We start from the raw sequence: 22,571 nt of genomic DNA on the forward strand, positions 1-22,571 counted from the left end.
TTTCTTAATATTTCACAGCAAAAGGCATTTTACAATTACATTTTAAAAGTTTAATTTTATTGTGTCTATTTATTTTCTATTGTGTGTGCCACTATAAGACAAGTCCCTTTTCTCTTCTTTTGAATCCAATAGTATCTGGGGCTATTCTCATTAGCACCTCTATCAGTATCTGCACAGCTCTGCCTGCAGTATTGTTTTATTATTTATGGACTTCTCCTAATTGAACTGATTGTGCTAACGTTATCCAGATTCTGGTTTTGCACCATTCACCCTGCTATACATAACTTAATGTGAATCTAGCATTCAAAGTATATCATTCGTAAACTGTGGTCTCTGTCTCACCCTCAAGCATACAATAAAACAACTACAGTACTTGCTTCACACTACTTGTGCATTACTTTGAAATACATATAGTACTTGTAAGGGCAAACCAAAATGACTTATGACAAGGTGAATCCTAACAGAGGATGAGAAGACAAGAAACAAAGAGGCCTTAGCCAATAGCATCATTTCTTTAAACAAACTTTCCTAAAAAAACATGCCTCTAAACTACCATAGGCTGCCACCCCATCCTAGAGGTTTAAACCACCTCTTTTCATATGTCAATCATAATATTGTATAAGGTAGGGATAACAAGTAACTTTCTGACAAACCATAAAGATATTTGTATTATCATTGTATATTGCTCAAATTAATGAAAAAATAAAGAGTAAGAGTAAGGGTGTGTACAAACGGTGATATTCGGACTTAACCGATTCTCACTGTGCGACAGGGGCCGGGTCGGCACTTAGCCAGTATCGCAAGCACATAATGAGTGTGCTTGCGATCCTGGTTCTGTGCGATTTTGGCTAAGTGTCAATCTTGACTATCTCTTCTATAGAGATAGTCAAGATTGACTTGCCTGTACAGTCTATTTTTTCTGCCGATGCCGACCGCGCGGGGCCGCACATTGGCATCGAATCGGGATCGCAAGGTGACTGTCGCAAGGTGACTATATAGTCAGAATCGGAAGAAAAGATCTCACCGTGTGTACACACCCTAAGTTCATAGATTCCCAGATTGTTTAAATTGAATATGTGGCGAGTTGCCAAAACAAAGTCTGGCCACGGTATTCCCTTCTCCCTTTGTGAGAGATGTGGAATGGGTTTTGTGTGTTGTCACTGCAGTAGACCCATTAACATTCTGCTAGGCACATTGTATGATCCTAAATACTTTATGACCTTTGGGCCCCTCCAGAAGGGGACAGCCAGGTTCATCACTGAGAGGGTAGTGGCGTAGCAGAAGTGGGTGGAGCGGGGGCATCATGAAGCGAATACAGCATTATCTGGCATGTGGAGGGGCCATGATGACATGCTTCAATGCTGCCTGTGCCACCTACTGTACTTCACCAAATAATTGGGTGGCTGCATCTGTGTGGCAGGCAGCTTTAAGAGACTTGCCCACACCTCTGGGTGACTGGGAACACCGCCCAATTTTTGGTAGCCTCCAAGACTTTCCAGGAGAGTAGGCAAGTGTGCAGGGAGTAGAAGATCATCCTGCCAGTGGAGCTTTTTGAAGCGATCAATGTGCTTGACAGTGATATGCCACCAGTATAGTAACATGATGGTGAGTATAGCTATGTTATTGAACACAGATGTATGTACTGTCTGTTGGCATATGGAGTATGCTACTGCACTTCCTCCATGATGCTCCATGCCTAAAGCATCAGCTCCTTTACCAAGATGATCACTGTACTTTAGTCTGCGCAACACCATTTTGTCACTGTGTTTGAGCGCGACACTTGTACACAGACATGTACCACTTAAATCAGTGGTTCCCAAACTCGGTCCTCAAATACCCCCAAAAGTTCATGTTTTCCATGTCAACTAGCAGTTGAACAGGTGTATTCATTACTCACTGACACATTTTAAAAGACCCACAGGTGATGCAAATTATTTCACTTGCAATCCTGTGAGGAGACCTGGAAAACATGACCTGTTGGGGGTACTTGAGGACCAAGTTTGGGAACCACTGACTTAGATCCTTGGTGAACCCTACGTAATCCTGTGTTCCTGCCTACATATATAGCCGTCTGGTCCGCTGTACCATATGCTTCGTTCCATCACCAATACATGTGTACGTAACTGTGAGTACAGCTATACTAAGACTGTGCAATATAATAAATTCATGTTCCTGGTGAAATCTATCCAGCTGGTGTGTCTACAACCATACTTTCCGCTGGTGTCTACTATTAACAACTAATACACACATACAGATGCAGCCTCCATTATCTTTGCTGTTTCTCTGCCTAAACTGAGGTTTATTCACATCTTAGCAATAGCTTAGGTTGCTAAGTTTATATACAGACAGGTGCGTTGAGGCACAACTACATACTCAGCATGCAATACACATTTCCACCACTGGGTGGCTAATGCTCTACTAATCCAGTACTTTAGAGCGAATAGCAGCAGATTGATGTACAAGCTCTGGCAAATGGCCATTGACGACTGTAATGTTAATGTCCTGTATACTGCACACACAGATCAATGGCCAGACGGAGAGTCAATAAAAAAATAAATAAAAATAGTTTATACAGATGCAAACGAACGTGTTAAAACACTTATCCATTGCCGTGTTACTGTATGTGAGCATCCAAGTCCCATAGACAAAGCAATTGTATACAGACGCAACTAATGGGTAAAAGCAATAATGTCGTTCATTGACGTAAAAGTATGTGTGTTCTGCATTATGAGCGTCAAAGTCCTGTAACGGCATACACAAACACCAATGGGGAGGGATCACTGCTTACAGTACATTTACACATGAGCTTGTCTCTTTATCATGAGGCGTCGTGCCCGAGTGGTGAAGTGTGCCACTTCCCATTCTAAGAGTCCATGGTTCAATTCCCACAGTGCGAGTGCATATTTGTTTTTTCCTGACACTTTATAAATTGTATGTTATGTAAGCCCTCAGCTATGGAGCCAGTGACAGCATCAGTTTTGCAAGAGTCAGGGCAATGTTGAAGGAGTGTCTCAATACCCTAGTTATATTACACAGCAACAATAGGGAGTAGTGGGTACTTTGCAAATTGTCAATCTATCCGATCGGATATTGACTGAAACAGAAATTGGGATATTAAGTAGGGGCCTGTCCTTCTCACCAAGTACCAAAATTGATCGGTTCCAATTAGAGAAGGATTTAAAGCTCTTTGAGCGTAAATTATTATTTAAAAAAATTTTTGCAACAAAAAAGACTGATCCATCGGTGTCTAACGATGATGAGACTGTACAGCAAGAGTGTGCGGCATTAGCTGCTCTTGAAGAACTATATGAAGAATCTGAAGGCTGTGAACAAACAGGGACGATGAGGGACAAATTATCCTGTAAGAAAAATTCCAATTTTTTTCCGCCTGAGACGATATGTCCTGAGGTAAAGGTCTTTACATACCTTGTTTCACAAGAATTTGACCAATTATACCGAATCTGTCCCTCCACAAAACAAATAATAATCTTAGTTGGGACGAGAGAGAGAGAGTCCCTAAAAAACATCAAAAGTTGGAGTGATGTGGTGATCAAGCCCTCGGACAAGGGCGGGAATGTAGTAATTTGGCCGAAAGAACAGTATATGGAGGAAGCATATAAACAACTTAGCAAAAAGGATTGTTATAAACTCATGTTGTTAAATCCTCTAGAATACATCAAATCTAAACTCAAATCCATCTTAGACGAGGCTCTTGACAACAGAGTTATAAAGAAACAGGAATATGATTACTTATGGATTGATAACCCAAAGATACCAGCCTTGTATTTGCTTCCAAAAATCCATAAGAATCCAAACACTCCCCCAGGTAGGCTGATTGTTTCAGGAATAAATGGCATATCTGAGAAACCTAGTCGATTTATCGACTTACATTTGAGAGATTTTGTTTTAGGATTACCCTCCTATATACAGGATACTAGGGACATCCTTAGGAAGATTCATGAGATGACCTTGGACAATGATCAACTGTTGGTTGGTCTTGACGTGGAAGCGCTATATACCAGCATTGATCATGTGGCTGGTATATCTGCTATCAAATATTTCCTAAGCATGGGTGACCATGATGCTTTCCAGGATTTCCTGGTGGATTTATTGCGCTTTGTACTGAACAACAACTTCTTTACTTTTGATGAAAAATTCTATTTACAAGTAAGGGGGACTGCCATGGGGGCGGCTTGCGCTCCAACTTACGCAAATTTATTTTTGGGATGGTGGGAGCGTGAGCACGTCTTCTGTGATGGTAATGATTGCTATACCAAACACATATCAATGTGGTATCGTTACATAGATGATATCTTCATGGTATGGAATGCAGGATTGGATCTGTTATTGGAGTTCATTACAGCATTAAACACTAACAGCCTCAATCTGAGGTTAACGTCAGAGATCAGCAGTACAGAAATCTCCTTTTTGGATGTTAAAATATATAAAGGTTTAGAGAACAAATTGGAAACCAAACTGTTTAGAAAAACTACGGCCACAAACACACTACTACATCAGACCAGTCATCATTTTCCACCCACAGTGGAAAATATCCCGAAGGGAGAGTTTTTGAGACTTCGTAGGAACTGCTCTGAAAATGCTGTTTTTAAACAGCAGAGTGACGAATTAACAAACAGACTCAGACAGAGAGGATATAGTCATAGATCTATAAAAAGAGCTAAGAGCTCATTAAATGAAACCAATAGGGATGCACTTATTTTCAGTCAGAAGAAAACTACAAGTCAGAAAGATGACAAACTTAGGTTTGTCATGAATTTCAATCAAGACTGGGATCGGATCAAGAGATGTATTCAGAAACATTGGCATATTCTCTTATCATACCGTGATTTATCAAAACACATTGGCACGTATGTCTCCATGAGTTGGTGACGTGCCCCAAATTTACGAGACCACCTAGTGAAGAGCCTTTACACTTGTACAGCTCCCAAACTGCCAACTATAGCTGGGTCTTTTCCTTGTGGTGCCTGTAAGGCCTACCAATATACGCACAGAACTAAAGAAGAGATGGATAGATATGGCAACAACAACAAAATCAAGGATTATATTAATTGTCGAACAACAGGTGTGGTGTACTGCATCTCATGTGAATGTGGTATGCGCTATGTGGGCATGACCACCAGGATGATGAAACAGCACATCCTGGAACACGTGGGAACAATCAGAAATGCTGCCCTCGATTTGAGCAGGGGGAAACAAATAACCACGGTGGCCAGTCACTTCCACTTTATACACAAAGGAGACTTCAGGAACCTGAAAGCTTTTGGTCTAGAAAAAAATACATCTTGGCATTAGGGGAGGTGATCTGACAAACGAACTACTAAAATGAGAAAGTTTTTGGACCTTCAGACTTGGTGCATTGGCACCAGATTGTTTAAATGAATATATCAACTATAGTGCTTTCATTTAATTGAGACCCCCCCCCCCCCCTTTTTCTACTTTTTCTACTTTTTCTACTTTCTATAATTTTTCTACTCAAAAAAACTTATTTTTTACTTTCTACTTATTTGTTTCTACCTATTATTGAAATCTTTACCCTTAATAATACATATGAAAATCTATTTACTCTTTAACTTCTGTTTCTGGAATAACTGAAGGACTGATATGACCTCAAATTGTGGATTCTTCTCAACACCGCTTGGTACTTTAATTTAATTTTATTGTGTCCAACATAAGATGCAATTTAATTGATATGTTTTTGGTAAAACTAGAGATTTAAAAATTTTAAGTTGCTTTTTCTAGGAGTACAAACCAACTATAGTTTGATGAATTATTTTTATTTCTATATAAATCTTTTTCCTTATTGGAATTATCCCCGTTTATGTGGGGAGCTTTGTCACTAAGCTGCAACAAAAAAGAATTAATTTATGTCCCTGTGAATAGGGTCATTTCAATCTTAAACATGCCTTTTTATACACAGTGAATTCTTAAGAAAACTATGAACTTTTTTAAGCTGTCAGCATTTAATTTATCATGTTTGGTGTAGCAGTCTCTGCAGCGTAGAATTTATATAAGAGAATGATCATAGAATCATTAATTACTCTGCTTTCAGGAAAGAAATTAATTTTGTGCTTGGTAATATAATACTCACCTGTATGTAAATATATGATATACAATAGAGGGTATGCAATATATTATTTCCAAGCAATATATTGGAATCTATGCTCTATAGAGGGTTAATTAATGCTTTGAGTAATTGCAGGAGCTGGTGGTTAGGCCATGATTGGGAGAGCTGTGAAAATCTAACACCCATCCCTTTCTATTGGATAATGCTGACGTCACTCACGTGAATTATTCAGTGATAGGATGAACAAGCTAATTTAATGACAGTGAGTCTCACTATTGATGCCAGAGAGTGCAGCGATGTGAGCAAGCCTTCGGGTGAAACGCGTTATTGGCACGGCTGGAATCAGCATGGCAACGTCGCCTCGATAATACAGAATCACTGGTTCTACAACCGATACATACTGCTTTGCCCCGGGATCCCTTTCTACCTAGTACGGTAAACTCTCTTGCTTTCGGCTAGCTCTCATCCACAGATTGCGGTGCAGCGTCCTTGCTATGTCCATTGATACCAAGGCGCTGCAACCTCTCTAACGTGGATAGCAGTACAGCCATCTATCTTTCTTCTTGTCAGCAATACCCCAACCGCTGCTGTCTTCTCTTTTACCGTCCGCTGTATCGGTCCTAGTGACCAGACTGCATGACGGAGGAACGATTTCAGCGGCGGGACCAGGTTTGCTGTCAAACTCTCTCTCCTTTGTTTAGCCCCAACACACACTGCTTAACGGCTTTGTTTCTACACTTTAGCTCATAGTTGAAAATGTAACAGATTGTGTAAGGATGACAGCAATGATTGTCAACATGCTGACAATGTAACACCTGGAATGTATCTAATAAAGGGAAAGTACACTGCCAATTGAAAGTGTAAAGAACAGCCTTTTAGTGAAACACTTTGCAAGATGAGAATGTGCAGGGCATTAGTTTAATGTGGAATCTCCATATGCCGTTTTTCTGCCGTCATCCATTACCTATAAGGCAGTAATTGTCTTAAAAATTTGGCTAACACTCATCCCCGGATTGCGGTGCAGTGTCCTGCAATGTCCTATGATATCAGGACATCTCATCCGCTCTAACAGGGAAAGCAGTACGGCCATCTGTCTTCCTTCTGGTCAGAATCTTCCAGGTCGCTGCCCTCTCATCCGCCGGCCGCTGTGTCAGTAACTTGGTTCTAACTCATGACGGTGAGACAGCAGAAGTAGTGTTCCATGGATAACTGACCCATTTTTCCAGCCTCTCCTTTTTCTGATACCTTATTGTTTATACTTGAGTTATGATTGAGCAGAAATATCTAATTATGCTGTTGTGTAAAATTGTTTCCATTCACCCATGAAAATATTTTTAGTGTGGTATTGGTTATATTTTGATAGCTTGGGTTTCAAACAATATAATTTAGTGCTATTTCCATAATATATTGTATGGCTAACGAGAGAGAATAATTAACATTTAAAATAAAAAAATTAAACTCTTATCAATTGATATACAAGAGGTACTAGGTATATGCGATGGGCACTTTTGCATTTTAACACCTAATATTTAAGTAATTGGCGAGTCTACACATACAAGGTTTCTAAATCATAATATAAGTGTGTTGAAATGTAGTAGCAGACAATAGGTGAATATACTACCTTACATGGTTTTGGTTGGTTCAACAGTGAGGCACCTTATTTGGTTTAAAATTACGCTCCATAGTGAGCACTTCAGTGTTCTGTGAACACCTTTGTGATCTACAATATTTGATCTGAAAGTATATGTTGTTGTTTTTTTCTCCGTTTTTCTTTTCCCCATTTTAAGGAACTATTAAAGGTTATATTTTAATGATACTTGTGGATATATTTGGCCTTGTCTGTATTTCGAAGAGTGCCCCCAAAATAGAGTCTTCTTTTCTCCTTCTAGTTCTGCTTGATCCTTCTGACTCTGGGGAGCAACACCAACCCTATATCTGTGGAGAATCCACTACAGTAATTTAGGCATTTGGTTTTCACTGTATAATTACCCCTTGTATGTTTATACTGTTTGGAATTTCGTTACCAAAGTATGAGCAAGGGGGTATCTTGTTGCGGATCATCACAAATGTTTCTCTTTATAATTTTATGTTATGTAAGCCCTCAGCTATGGAGCCAGTGACAGCATCAGTTTTGCAAGAGTCAGGGCAATGTTGAAGGAGTGTCTCAATACCCTAGTTATATTACACAGCAACAATAGGGATTAGCGAGCTCTATGCACATTACGATAAACCAGACTCAATCGTATAGCAAGTTGACAAAGTGGATGCCACCCATGACCCTGTGCCTCTTAGAAGCACTCAGCTATGGAGCCAGCAATGGCATCAGTTTTGAAAGAGTCAGGGCAATGCTGAAGGAGCATCTCAATACCCTAGCTAAAATACATAGCGACAATTGGTCCCATAGACATATCAATAAATATAAATAGTGTATCCTGACGCAACTAACTGTTCGAGCAACACAGCACTGTACTGTAGTTCATTGATGTTAGAGATTCTGTGTTGTACTGTATGAGAAGGGATCACTGCTACCATTTACACAAGAGATCATGTCTATACTGTACTGTTGTTGTCAGTTTATTGTAATCTGACCTCCCTCCCTGTCCGTGAAATTAGCAGGCTCCCAGGGGAAGGTGGGAGGTGGTTGCTAAATACTGTGTTCAAAGACAATACAGTATCTGCAGTGTCTTTAAACCACCTCCCTCTTCCCCCTCCCCTGGGAGCCTGCTCATTTCACAGACACATAGTGCTGTATTATTCATATCATGTTAGAGCCATAGCTATAGAATGTGTTACCAACTACTGTATGATCCACTAATGTTACTGTACTGTACTGTATCCCTAACTTCAATGGACCATACTGTAGCTTAAACTCCTTGTTTTGCATCTGTATACACTATATTTATTAATTGATCATTCTACGGGACCTCATTGCCCCTGTGTATTATAGCTAGTGTATGGAGATGCTCCTTCAGCATTGCCATGTAGCTTAAAAAACCTATGCCATCGCTCGCTCCATAGCTGAGGACTGCCATGAGATGAGGGGACACGGGCGGCAGCCATTTTGTCAGTTTGCTATGTGGTCGAGTCCGGTGTATCGTATGGTGCAGAGATCTTGCTTATCCCTATCACCTCTGTGTATTTTAGCTAGGGGATTCAGATGCTCCTTCAGCATTGCCCTGTAAGCTGCAAAACCTATGCTGTCACTCACTCCATAGCTGAGGGCTTCCACGAGGCAAAGGGTCACGGGTGGCATCCATTTTGTCACCTTGCTATGCGATCGAGTCTGGTGTATTGTAATGTGCATAAAGCTTGCTTTCTTATCCCTATCACTCCTGTGTATTTTAGGTAGGGTATTGTGACACTCCTTCTGCATTGTCCTGTAACTTGCAAAACCTATGCTGTCGCTGGCTCCATAGCTGAGGGCTTCCATGAGGCAAGGGGTCACAGGCGGCAGCCATTTTGTCAACTTGTTATGTGATCGAGTCTGGTGTATTGTAATGTGCATAGAGCTCGCTCTCTTATCCCTATCACCCCTGTGTATTTTAGCTAGGGTATTGCCGTTGCTGGCTCCATAGTTGAGGGCTTCCACGAGGCAAGGGGTCATGAGTGGTAGCCATTGCAATTGAGTCAGGCCCGCTACGGTATTGTATGTGTACCGTACAGTGCATAGAGCTCGCTTATCCTCATAGCCACTGTGTATTTTAGATACGCTTCTGAAGCTTTGCCCTGCTTTATGTAAAACTTGTGTGCACACTTCTATTGAATGTGAAGGTATAGTACAATAGATACGAAAATAAAAAATGAATACAGTGTCAGGAAAAAATTAACATGCATTCGCAATTTGGGATCAAACCTGGGATTCTAAGCATGGGAAGCGGCACACTTCACCACTCTGACATGTCGCTGCATGACAGATGCATAAGCCCATTGGTTTTGATTATGCTGTAATGGCTATGGGATTTGGACGCTCACATGTCACTAACATCAATAGACCATACCTGTAACACATTTGTTTGCATCTGTATACACTACTATTTTTATGTGTTGATTTCGGGATTGAACGCTCACATATGCCTAATGTCAATGGACTATACTGTGGCTTTATCACGTTCATTTGCGTCTGTAAATACTACTGTGTTTGCGTCTGTACACTGTAATATACTGTATGACATACTGTAGCATACTGTAGCGTGATGAGAAATACCAGTAAAGTAGTTCTTACGCTGTAGTTCAGTATTGTATTTTAATGGAGACCACACGCATGCGCATTGGTGATTTTAAAAAGCGACATCTGGTGGATGATCGCATGTATTACACTTAAAGGTAACGCCAAACGCTCTGTGCGCCTCCCTATGACTAGGCAAGTCTATTTGCACCCAGGCACGCTGCGTATGCCTGACTAAGGCCTCAGCCAGCAAATATAACTGAGGCTCCATCTGTATCAACAGGAGGAGTAGCTAAAATGCCGCTGGGCAGGATCCCGGCGGACATAATACCAATGCCGAAATCCCACCTGGCGGCCACAATTCCTACATCAAAATGCAGACAGAGATGGGATTCCCAGTGTCAAAATATGGATGCCTGGAATCCCAAATGGACCCTTGCATCCTGCCATGTTGGGGGAGGTTTAGGCATCAGCAGGGGGGTTAGGGTGTAGGGATGGGAAGGTTAGGGTTAGATACCAGGGAGGGTTAGGTTTAGGAAGCGGGGAGGGGAGAGTTAGGGTTAGGCACTCCTGGGGAGGGTTAGGGTAAGGCACCCCCAGGGTGGGTTAGGGTTAGGCACCCACAAGGGAGGGTTAGGGTGGGGGACGAGGGAAGTTTAGGGTCTTACCTGCGGGACTGTCAGGATATTAAAAGGACGGGTTGCAGATGTCGGTATTCTGACCATTGGCATCCCGTCTATCAGCATTACCTACTAAACCCATCAACAGTGTGTACTGTATGTTTTGGCTAGTTTTTTAAACAACGATAAAGAATGGTTACTGTATAAAAATTAAGATAGATTTTTACTTTACAACATAACATGTACACTGATAATGATCTTCATAAATAATAGTCATATTGTCTCATGGTGATTCAAAGTCTCCTCATGCTGCAACTCCTGTCATCTCTAATGGACCCAACAACAGATGAGGATGAATGTGGTGAGTCCAAATATTTAATAGAGCAATAACATCAATATACTGTATGACTAAATAAGGATACATAACCATCATGGCAACAGGCTGCCAAAACAGTACAGCAGCCACATTTGGAAGAGCCCATCACCACACGCACAGGGTGAGCAGCGGACACCAGCATTATGCTCCATGCGCACCACTTAGTGTTGCTAAAAGACTGAAGATTATCCTCCCTAACCCTTTCCAGGGTGAGGTATTTGGTATAGATCTGACTTGCCCTGAAGGATCTGCACATTTGTGTCTATGGGCCTAATTCAGACCTGATCGCTGCTGTGCGTTTTCCCACAGCAGCCGATCAGGTCTGATGTGCGCATGCCAGACAGCCAATGATCATCTCAGCCCAGCGATCGCCTCTGCCTGATTGACAGGCAGAGGCAGTCGCTGGGCGGGAGGGGGCGGGACGGAGGCGTTTGGCCGCAGTTTTGGAGGCGCAGTCTGGGCAACACAGGTGTGCCCGTACCATGCAGGGGGAAGGCCGTGGTGGCTGCATGATGTCAAACACAGCCGCTGCGACCCGGACAGCGAAGGGTAGCTCCCTGCCAGCGCGCAGGAGCTGCGCAGGAAGGCAGCTACTCATCAAGTACAAAAGCATTGCCACTGTGCAATGCTTTTGTACTTGTGCGGGGGGGAGGGGGTTAGGGCCAGACATGCGGGCGGACTAGCCCTGTGCTGGGCAACCCCCCACATGCCTGAGTTACTGATCGTAGAGGTGCTAAATTTAGCACCTCTACGATCAGGTCTGAATTAGGCCCTATGTCCTATTACTTTATTGAAATCTGACCTGTGAGGACCTGACTGGGGATGGCTGACTGGAAAAAGAGGGCCATCACATGCAGAGAACCATTAAAGTGTGAATAGTCCTGTCTAGCACAGTAACGTGCAGGTTGCTACCTTTGCATTTGTTTAATAAGGCTGCTACAACATAAGTGATTGTTATTCTTACTGTTTTTCTTTCTAAGTTATTAAAGGTAATTGGTTTTATAAATTACCTAGATTTTGAATTTATATTCTTTCTTTCTTTCTTTCTTTCTTTCTTTCTTTCTTTCTTTCTTTCTTTCTTTCTTTCTTTCTTTCTTTCTTTCTTTCTTTCTTTCTTTCTTTCTTTCTTTCTTCTCTCTTAGCCCTGCTCATTATATCCTCCTTTTACTCAATTTCTCTCTCCCATCTTCTATTTCCCATATCATCACTTGATTTTATTATATACATTATACTTAATATTCGGTTTTTCATTTCACCTTTACTATTGTAGTTTTTTTTATATAGCCTCAATTTGTTTCTTTGAGGAATATGTATCCCCATGTTTCTTTCTCCTTTTAGCCATACTGTGATCCATTTTTGCTTGTAGACAGTGGCATAACTAGAAATTTTTGGGTGGGACTTTAAATGAAGTGTGACTCACGTGTTTTCATGAATGTTTATTCCATTTTAGTTAATGTATTTATTAGAGATGAGCGCCTGAAATTTTTCGGGTTTTGTGTTTTGGTTTTGGGTTCGGTTCCGCGGCCGTGTTTTGGGTTCGAACGCGTTTTGGCAAAACCTCACCGAATTTTTTTTGTCGGATTCGGGTGTGTTTTGGATTCGGGTGTTTTTTTCCAAAAACACTAAAAAACAGCTTAAATCATAGAATTTGGGGGTCATTTTGATCCCAAAGTATTATTAACCTCAAAAACCATAATTTACACTCATTTTCAGTCTATTCTGAATACCTCACACCTCACAATATTATTTTTAGTCCTAAAATTTGCACCGAGGTCGCTGTGTGAGTAAGATAAGCGACCCTAGTGGCCGACACAAACACCGGGCCCATCTAGGAGTGGCACTGCAGTGTCACGCAGGATGTCCCTTCCAAAAAACCCTCCCCAAACAGCACATGACGCAAAGAAAAAAAGAGGCGCAATGAGGTAGCTGTGTGAGTAAGATTAGCGACCCTAGTGGCCGACACAAACACCGGGCCCATCTAGGAGTGGCACTGCAGTGTCACGCAGGATGGCCCTTCCAAAAAACCCTCCCCAAACAGCACATGACGCAAAGAAAAAAAGAGGCGCAATGAGGTAGCTGTGTGAGTAAGATTAGCGACCCTAGTGGCCGACACAAACACCGGGCCCATCTAGGAGTGGCACTGCAGTGTCACGCAGGATGTCCCTTCCAAAAAACCCTCCCCAAACAGCACATGACGCAAAGAAAAAAAGAGGCGCAATGAGGTAGCTGTGTGAGTAAGATTAGCGACCCTAGTGGCCGACACAAACACCGGGCCCATCTAGGAGTGGCACTGCAGTGTCACGCAGGATGGCCCTTCCAAAAAACCCTCCCCAAACAGCACATGACGCAAAGAAAAAAAGAGGCGCAATGAGGTAGCTGTGTGAGTAAGATTAGCGACCCTAGTGGCCGACACAAACACCGGGCCCATCTAGGAGTGGCACTGCAGTGTCACGCAGGATGTCCCTTCCAAAAAACCCTCCCCAAACAGCACATGACGCAAAGAAAAAAAGAGGCTTTTTACTGATATTTGGTGTTTTGGATTTGACATGCTCTGTACTATGACATTGGGCATCGGCCTTGGCAGACGACGTTGCTGGCATTTCATCGTCTCGGCCATGACTAGTGGCAGCAGCTTCAGCACGAGGTGGAAGTGGATCTTGATCTTTCCCTAATTTTGGAACCTCAACATTTTTGTTCTCCATATTTTAATAGGCACAACTAAAAGGCACCTCAGGTAAACAATGGAGATGGATGGATTGGATACTAGTATACAATTATGGACGGGCTGCCGAGTGCCGACACAGAGGTAGCCACAGCCGTGAACTACCGCACTGTACTGTGTCTGCTGCTAATATATAGACTGGTTGATAAAGAGATAGTATACTCGTAACTAGTATGTATGTATAAAGAAAGAAAAAAAAACCACGGTTAGGTGGTATATACAATTATGGACGGGCTGCCGAGTGCCGACACAGAGGTAGCCACAGCCGTGAACTACCGCACTGTACACTGGTTGATAAAGAGATAGTAGTATACTCGTAACAACTAGTATGACACTATGACGACGGTATAAAGAATGAAAAAAAAACCACGGTTAGGTGGTATATATTATAATAATAATACAATTATGGATGGACGGACTGCCTGCCGACTGCCGACACAGAGGTAGCCACAGCCGTGAACTACCGCACTGTACACTGGTTGATAAAGAGATAGTAGTATACTCGTAACAACTAGTATGACACTATGACGACGGTATAAAGAATGAAAAAAAAACCACGGTTAGGTGGTATATATTATAATAATAATACAATTATGGATGGACGGACTGCCTGCCGACTGCCGACACAGAGGTAGCCACAGCCGTGAACTACCGCACTGTACACTGGTTGATAAAGAGATAGTAGTATACTCGTAACAACTAGTATGACACTATGACGACGGTATAAAGAATGAAAAAAAAACCACGGTTAGGTGGTATATATTATAATAATAATACAATTATGGATGGACGGACTGCCTGCCGACTGCCGACACAGAGGTAGCCACAGCCGTGAACTACCGCACTGTACACTGGTTGATAAAGAGATAGTAGTATACTCGTAACAATTAGGATGACACTATGACGGTATAAAGAATGAAAAAAAAACCACGGTTAGGTGGTAGGTATATAATAATAAATAATACAATTCTGGTCGGACGGACTGCCTGCCGTGTGCCGACACAGAGGTAGCCACAGCCGTGAACTACCGCACTGTACACTGGTTGATAAAGAGATAGTAGTATACTCGTAACAATTAGGATGACACTATGACGGTATAAAGAATGAAAAAAAAACCACGGTTAGGTGGTAGGTATATAATAATAAATAATACAATTCTGGTCGGACGGACTGCCTGCCGTGTGCCGACACAGAGGTAGCCACAGCCGTGAACTACCGCACTGTACACTGGTTGATAAAGAGATAGTAGTATACTCGTAACAATTAGGATGACACTATGACGGTATAAAGAATGAAAAAAAAACCACGGTTAGGTGGTAGGTATATAATAATAAGTAATACAATTCTGGTCGGACGGACTGCCTGCCGTGTGCCGACACAGAGGTAGCCACAGCCGTGAACTACCGCACTGTACACTGGTTGATAAAGAGATAGTAGTATACTCGTAACAATTAGGATGACACTATGACGGTATAAAGAATGAAAAAAAAACCACGGTTAGGTGGTAGGTATATAATAATAAATAATACAATTCTGGTCGGACGGACTGCCTGCCGTGTGCCGACACAGAGGTAGCCACAGCCGTGAACTACCGCACTGTACACTGGTTGATAAAGAGATAGTAGTATACTCGTAACAATTAGGATGACACTATGACGGTATAAAGAATGAAAAAAAAACCACGGTTAGGTGGTAGGTATATAATAATAAATAATACAATTCTGGTCGGACGGACTGCCTGCCGTGTGCCGACACAGAGGTAGCCACAGCCGTGAACTACCGCACTGTACACTGGTTGATAAAGAGATAGTAGTATACTCGTAACAATTAGGATGACACTATGACGGTATAAAGAATGAAAAAAAAACCACGGTTAGGTGGTAGGTATATAATAATAAATAATACAATTCTGGTCGGACGGACTGCCTGCCGTGTGCCGACACAGAGGTAGCCACAGCCGTGAACTACCGCACTGTACACTGGTTGATAAAGAGATAGTAGTATACTCGTAACAATTAGGATGACACTATGACGGTATAAAGAATGAAAAAAAAACCACGGTTAGGTGGTAGGTATATAATAATAAATAATACAATTCTGGTCGGACGGACTGCCTGCCGTGTGCCGACACAGAGGTAGCCACAGCCGTGAACTACCGCACTGTACTGTGTCTGCTGCTAATATAGACTGGTTGATATTTAAAGAGATATTAGTAGTATACAACAATACTATACTGGTGGTCAGGCACTGGTCACCACTCCTGCAGCAAAAGTGTGCACTGTTAATTAATATAATTGTACTCCTGGCTCCTGCTAACAACCTGCAGTGCTCCCCAGTCTCCCCCACAATTAATTATAAGCTTTTAATTTATACATTGATGACTGTGCAGCACACTGGGCTGAGCTGAGTGCACACAGACTGAGTCACACTGTGTGACTGACTGTGCTGTGTATCGTTTTTTTTTTCAGGCAGAGAACGGATATAGCAGAGAGAAGTGAACGGATATATTATATTAAATAAAAGTTAACTAGCAACTGCACTGGTCACTGACTGTGGTAAACTAACTCTGTCTGCGACTCTGCACAATCTCTCTCTATCTAATCTATCTATCTCTATTCTAATGGAGAGGACGCCAGACACGTCCTCTCCCTATCAATCTCAATGCACGAGTGAAAATGGCGGCGACGCGCGGCTCCTTATATAGAATCCGAGTCTCGCGATAGAATCCGAGCCTCGCGAGAATCCGACAGCGTCATGATGACGTTCGGGCGCGCTCGGGTTAACCGAGCAAGGCGGGAAGATCCGAGTCGCTCGGACCCGTGGAAAAAAAAGTGAAGTTCGTGCGGGTTCGGATTCAAAGAAACCGAACCCGCTCATCTCTAGTATTTATGGTTAATGTATGTTGTTGTGGATAGGCCTTTGTGTGCAAGATGTGATTATTGCAGCTGAATCTTTTTTTTTTTAAATAATATATTTGGTTGTTGTGAGTTATTTTTGTCAGAAATAAATTATTTTGTTACAGACTAATATTCTTGTTGTGTTAAACATCCACGGTTGGTTTTGTAGTTGTATAATATTGTAAATTCTGCACCTTAGGGTATGGATTGATTGGTGTAATTGGTTCATAATTAAAGTATACACACCCAATGAAGTCAGCCAGAAAAGCATAACCAAAGTTTTGTTTAATTCTCATAATGTTCTTCATATGTCCACATCACAATAAGGTTTTTGATTAAATATCTAATCACAATATAATGATCATAAGGTCAAACTTCATATTTCTACAGTACGAAAGAGAGCCAGCACAGCCAGGACACTAACCACACTGCCAAGAGATGCGGATGCTGGCGATGCAGGTAATATTTTTGTGGATACACATATTCTGATAACACATAGAAAGACAGAATTATAATGTCTATTTTATCCAATAGGAACTTCATCATCACACCACACTCCACTAAGACGACATTCACAGGGGTCTGCAAGTCTCCAGAAGATGGGTAGCAAGAGACGCCGTCTTGAGGCGGTAACTACACCCGCATCCTTACCACCACAACGGCGCATCTCCACTGTGTTGGCTCAGCCACCAGAAGCCATTTTGGCCAGTCCACAAAGTGAGGAACCACAATCCCCTCAGCTGTCTGGTGAGTAAACATTAAAAAAAATGCACTTTACACAGTGTTTTTGCACACAAAATAACATGACCAAAAGCACACACTCCTCCTTGTACTAATCCACACCAGCAAACACATGGGGGTAACGGTACTAAGATGGGAGTTCTATTTAAGATGTGATGTTGCCCATAGCAACCAATCCTATTCTACGTTACATTAATACAGCACCTTCTCGAATATAATCCTGCAATGTGATTGGTTGCTATGGACAACATCCCATCTTAAATCCAACTTCCATTTTAGTAATTTGACCCCATGGTAAGCATTATTTCGTGGTTCACATCTCAACTTAACAATATGCGCAAAATAGGTGTGCCCACTTCTGCCAACCATATTTTTTAACATATGTTTTTTCACTATAATTGAAAAAGTTTACTGGGCAAGACTGACAGCCTTTAACAATGTATGAGTGTATTGTTGAACACATTTAATGTATTGTGTTTGTTTGGCAAAAGGAAGCTTTAAACATAATATGTCAATGGTGGAATTTTGAATTTTTACAGTTCTACGTGTTTGGCCATTAAGTAAAGCTCATAGTCCAACATTTTCCTTAAAGATTGTTGTATTGAGTAGGGTACCTAAGAAGCCACATGTTTCAAAAATAATGTACAATAATATTTTAAGTTTAGCCCACACTCTATTTATAATTTACAACATGCATATTAAGAAGTAATGCATGTTGACGTAAAGCTGAAACCAACCAGAAGCCCAACAGTAACTAAATTGTGGCTGTCTTCAACCCCTTACAGATCCAGACATCATGCCCAGGATACCCAGCAGGAAACTGACTTGCAGCAAACGTTCACATTCCACCTGCAAGCAATTGATAATAACCAGCCAACCACGCCAGCTGACATAACTCCACCACCCCAAACAACCCCTACCCACCAATTGAGCCCAACACCACCCCAGCCACAAATAGGACCAGAGTTTTGGTCCAGTTGGGCCACACAACAGGCACAAAACTATGCCTGTCTCAACACACACAGCCAATATCTCTCCAGTCTGCCCGATCATCTACCTAGACTCAGTAGAAACTCAGGCAGACTGATTGTGCAACTTAGCAGAGTGGCCAATACCATGGAGCAGATGAGAGCAGATAACAGCCAACTGATAGCAAGTTTTCAGCTCATAATGGACAAACAACACCGCCATCAACAAGCCCTCATTCAAATCATTCAGAACAATCAGTTAATCACCGAATGCCTTTCCAGAATCATCTCCAACAACACAGCTGCAACCACACAACTCACAGCAAGCCTCAACAACCTGAGCCAAAACATAAATGTGTTGGCATCCCAGCAACAAGGCTCAAGCTCAGGGACAACCACACCTAGCCAGACCCCAGTTACCTCCCCAGTTAGACGATCCAGCAGAACACGGCCCAATGTGCCATCACAATCCTCTGCAGCCAGCAAAAAAAACCTAGGAAATGAGCAAGCCTGCAACAAAATATACAGTATTTACAAATATATTTAAAGATTATAGAATTGTGGCCAACCAAATTCAAGTGTTTAAGGTAATAAATTACTCAAATGCTATATGTGTAATGTTTAATTTGTTATTGACTGACAGTGTAAGACGAAAATGTTATTGACTAACTGTAAACAACATGCCTAATATCAAACAATAATGCATCACAAACAGAATTCATAACTACATATATTTTAGGATTGGGGTTAGCCAATGTTGATTAAGAAAAATTAAGACTTACCGGTAAAATGATGCAGAATCAGTTCTTGCCTTACCTGCCTCCCTACATCTGTATTCACACTGTCGCCAGATGTTTCTATCTCCTCTACTTGCTGACTGTTTTCTTTATCACCAACATCATACTCCTCCTCCTCAACATGTGACAGATGTTGACACAAACACATGTTATGAAGAAAACAGCAGCAGAACACAATCCTAGTCACCTTTGAGGACTATACAACAAAAGTCCTGCAGACTTATCCAGAGACCGAAACCTAGATTTCAGCACCCCAAAACATCTTTCTATCACATTCCGCGTGGCCTTATGTGCATTATTGTAATTGTGTTCAGCAGGGGAATCAGTTTGGGACAATGGAGTAAGAAGCCAAGAGAAGCAGCCATATCCCCCATCACCTGAAAGACAGATATAGCCAACATTAGGACATGTGGTTTCTCAAAGAGGGATGACTGACTGAGGATGAAGGAGTCATGGCAGCCGCCAGGGTAACCCGCAACAACACTCATAATTTTTAGATTTGCAACACAAACCACCTGGACATTAGTGGAGTGGGCCAGATGTCTATTGGTATAAATGTATTGCCTGCCCCTAGGTGGTCTCAGCTCAACGTGTGTGCAATCTATGGCACCCAGCACATTGGGCATGCCAGCAAGCTCATAGAAAGATACCCTGACTGCATGCCACTGCGACTCCTGGGTAGGGAAGCAGATAGAGGCATCTATGTGTGGATACAAAGCATCCAAAACCTGAGTGGACATTACAAAATATAAGGTGAGTGTCATGACCTGTAAAAAATACAATACTGTGTTATATTACATAACATACTGTGTTATATTACATAAAATACTGTGTTATATTACATAACATACTCCTCTATGTCTAACAACTTAGACATAGAGGAGTATGTATGTGTTAACTCACCTGATTTAAATATTTAGAAAATGTGGGCTGTGAGATACCAATTACATCACCAGTCACAGCCTGAAAGCTTCCAGTAGCCATAAAGTGCAACACAGCCAGGAGTTTGTCCAGGCCTGAGACAGAGCGAGAGCGTGCTATCTCAGGGTCTAGGTCCAGTTTGACAAGGTCATACAGACTGAAAATGATGTTTGTATTTAGCCTGAACATCTGTATGACCTGGTCAGCGGCCAATGCGTTTAAGTTTAAACACCCCCTAAAAAAATGAGGCCTGCGCAGCCTCCGCGGAACCTGGACAACCTGCTAACCATGTTCAGTTTCCTGGCCCTGGTTTATTGTAGCCTGATGGAGCACTCTCAGGTATCCCACAGCAAACAAGAAATCAGTACTACACACGGCAGCAGCCATTTCAGAGTGAGAGATGTGAAAAATGTGCTTGGGTCCCTTTTAAAGGACCAAAAATGCAGGTGTGATTAATGTAGACTTTGAAACACATGTAAACACGCTTCTCAAAAGCAGGTCTATTTTTTTCCTGCCTTTTTTTTACGATTCACTTTTTTTCACGGCCGCTAATGCACTTTCACGATAGAGATTTCAAATACGAATGCATAGTAAATTACCGAGTTGTATACCTAAACAGCTGCGTTTGACCAATGGTGTATTCATTCGTAATTTTATTCTTTGACTTCCAAAAAAATACGAATGCCCTCATCACTGCCGAGATTTGAGTTTAGTAAATTCCCGAGATGACACTTTGAAGAAAAAACACCAAATCGGTCAAAATCGGGAGCTTAGTAAATATACCCCGTTGTCTGCATATCAACCAATCTATATTTATTTATTTATTACCAGTTTTTTATATAGCGCACACATATTCCGCAGCGCTTTACAGAGAATATTTGGCCATTCACATCAGTCCCTGCCCCAGTGGAGCTTACAATCTATATTCCCTATCACATGTACACACACACACCCACACACACACACACACACACACACACACACACACACACACACACACACACACACACACACACACACATTCACACTAGGGTTAATCTTGTTGGGAGCCAATTAACCTACAGTATATTTTTGGATTGTGGGAGGAAACCGGAGTACCCGGAGGAAACCCACGCAAGTACGGGGAGAATATACAAACTCCACACAGTTAGGGCCATGGTGGGAATTGAACCCATGACCTCAGTATATGATTAATACCTACCAGTGTGTTAGTAGTACTACCTTTTGAAGTCATTTTATGTGGGTCTCTTATCACTAACAATGTGGCCCAAAAGGACTGAGAGTTCCAGATAGATTAATTTACTTCTTGATGGAATTATTGCCACAGATATTTACAAATACTGTATATAATCTCCAGGACAGAACTCAGAAAAGTTTTCCTGATGGTTTCTGTTTACGAATTTCTACTTTTTGCAGAAAAGTTTACAAAACTACATCGATATTACTTCTGTCCATATAATATTGGGATGAATTGCAAGGGAAGACTAGTTGAAAGAGGGTGAATGGGAGGAGGGCAAAAGGGAGGAGGTGTTAGGGGGGTAAAAGGGGGAAAAGAAAGGAAAACAAGGGTGGTAGTTAGTCCCAGATACATGTTCAACAAAAGTCCAAACTATTGGGCATGACGCTCAATTGTCTAATGAAGAGAATTCCAAGAGATCTTCTCGTTGAGTCCAGCTGGATTGATCGTATTGAGTCTAAAAATCCATCTCGCTTCTAATTTGAGGAGTTTCGCTCCCCTGTCCCCACCACGGATGGACTCCGGTATGTGGTCTATGATGATATGTCTGAGGGAGCTCAGCGGATGTTTCGCCTCTATGAAGTGTCTGGCGACCGGCTGGTCCGTTTTTTTTACCTGTAAGTGCTTGATTGATGGCTGATCTGTGCAGAGCCATCCGCTCTCTAACAGTTCTGGTGGTCTTACCCACATACCCCTTGTCACAGGGGCACATTATTAGATAAATGATGAACTGAGATGTACAGGTTAATACGTGCCTAATGCGACCGACTTGGTCTGAACGGGGAAATTTAAACGTGGAACCCGTTAGCATGTATGAGCACGTGGTGCATCCTAAACATCTGTAGCACCCAGGTGCTTCAGTGAGGAAAGTCTGTAGGGTGGTCCGGTTGAATCCCGTAATGTCCGTATGGACTATGCTGTCTTTTATGTTTCGTCCCCTGGTGAAACAAGGCATTGGTCTCTTGGAGCCGAGGCTCTTCAGATTGTCATCAGTAGTTACTATGGACCACAAGGCCCTTACAGCTCGTTGAATCACAGGACT

Source organism: Pseudophryne corroboree, chromosome 1 (genome assembly GCF_028390025.1).
Source record: "Pseudophryne corroboree isolate aPseCor3 chromosome 1, aPseCor3.hap2, whole genome shotgun sequence".
Taxonomy (NCBI): domain Eukaryota; kingdom Metazoa; phylum Chordata; class Amphibia; order Anura; family Myobatrachidae; genus Pseudophryne; species Pseudophryne corroboree.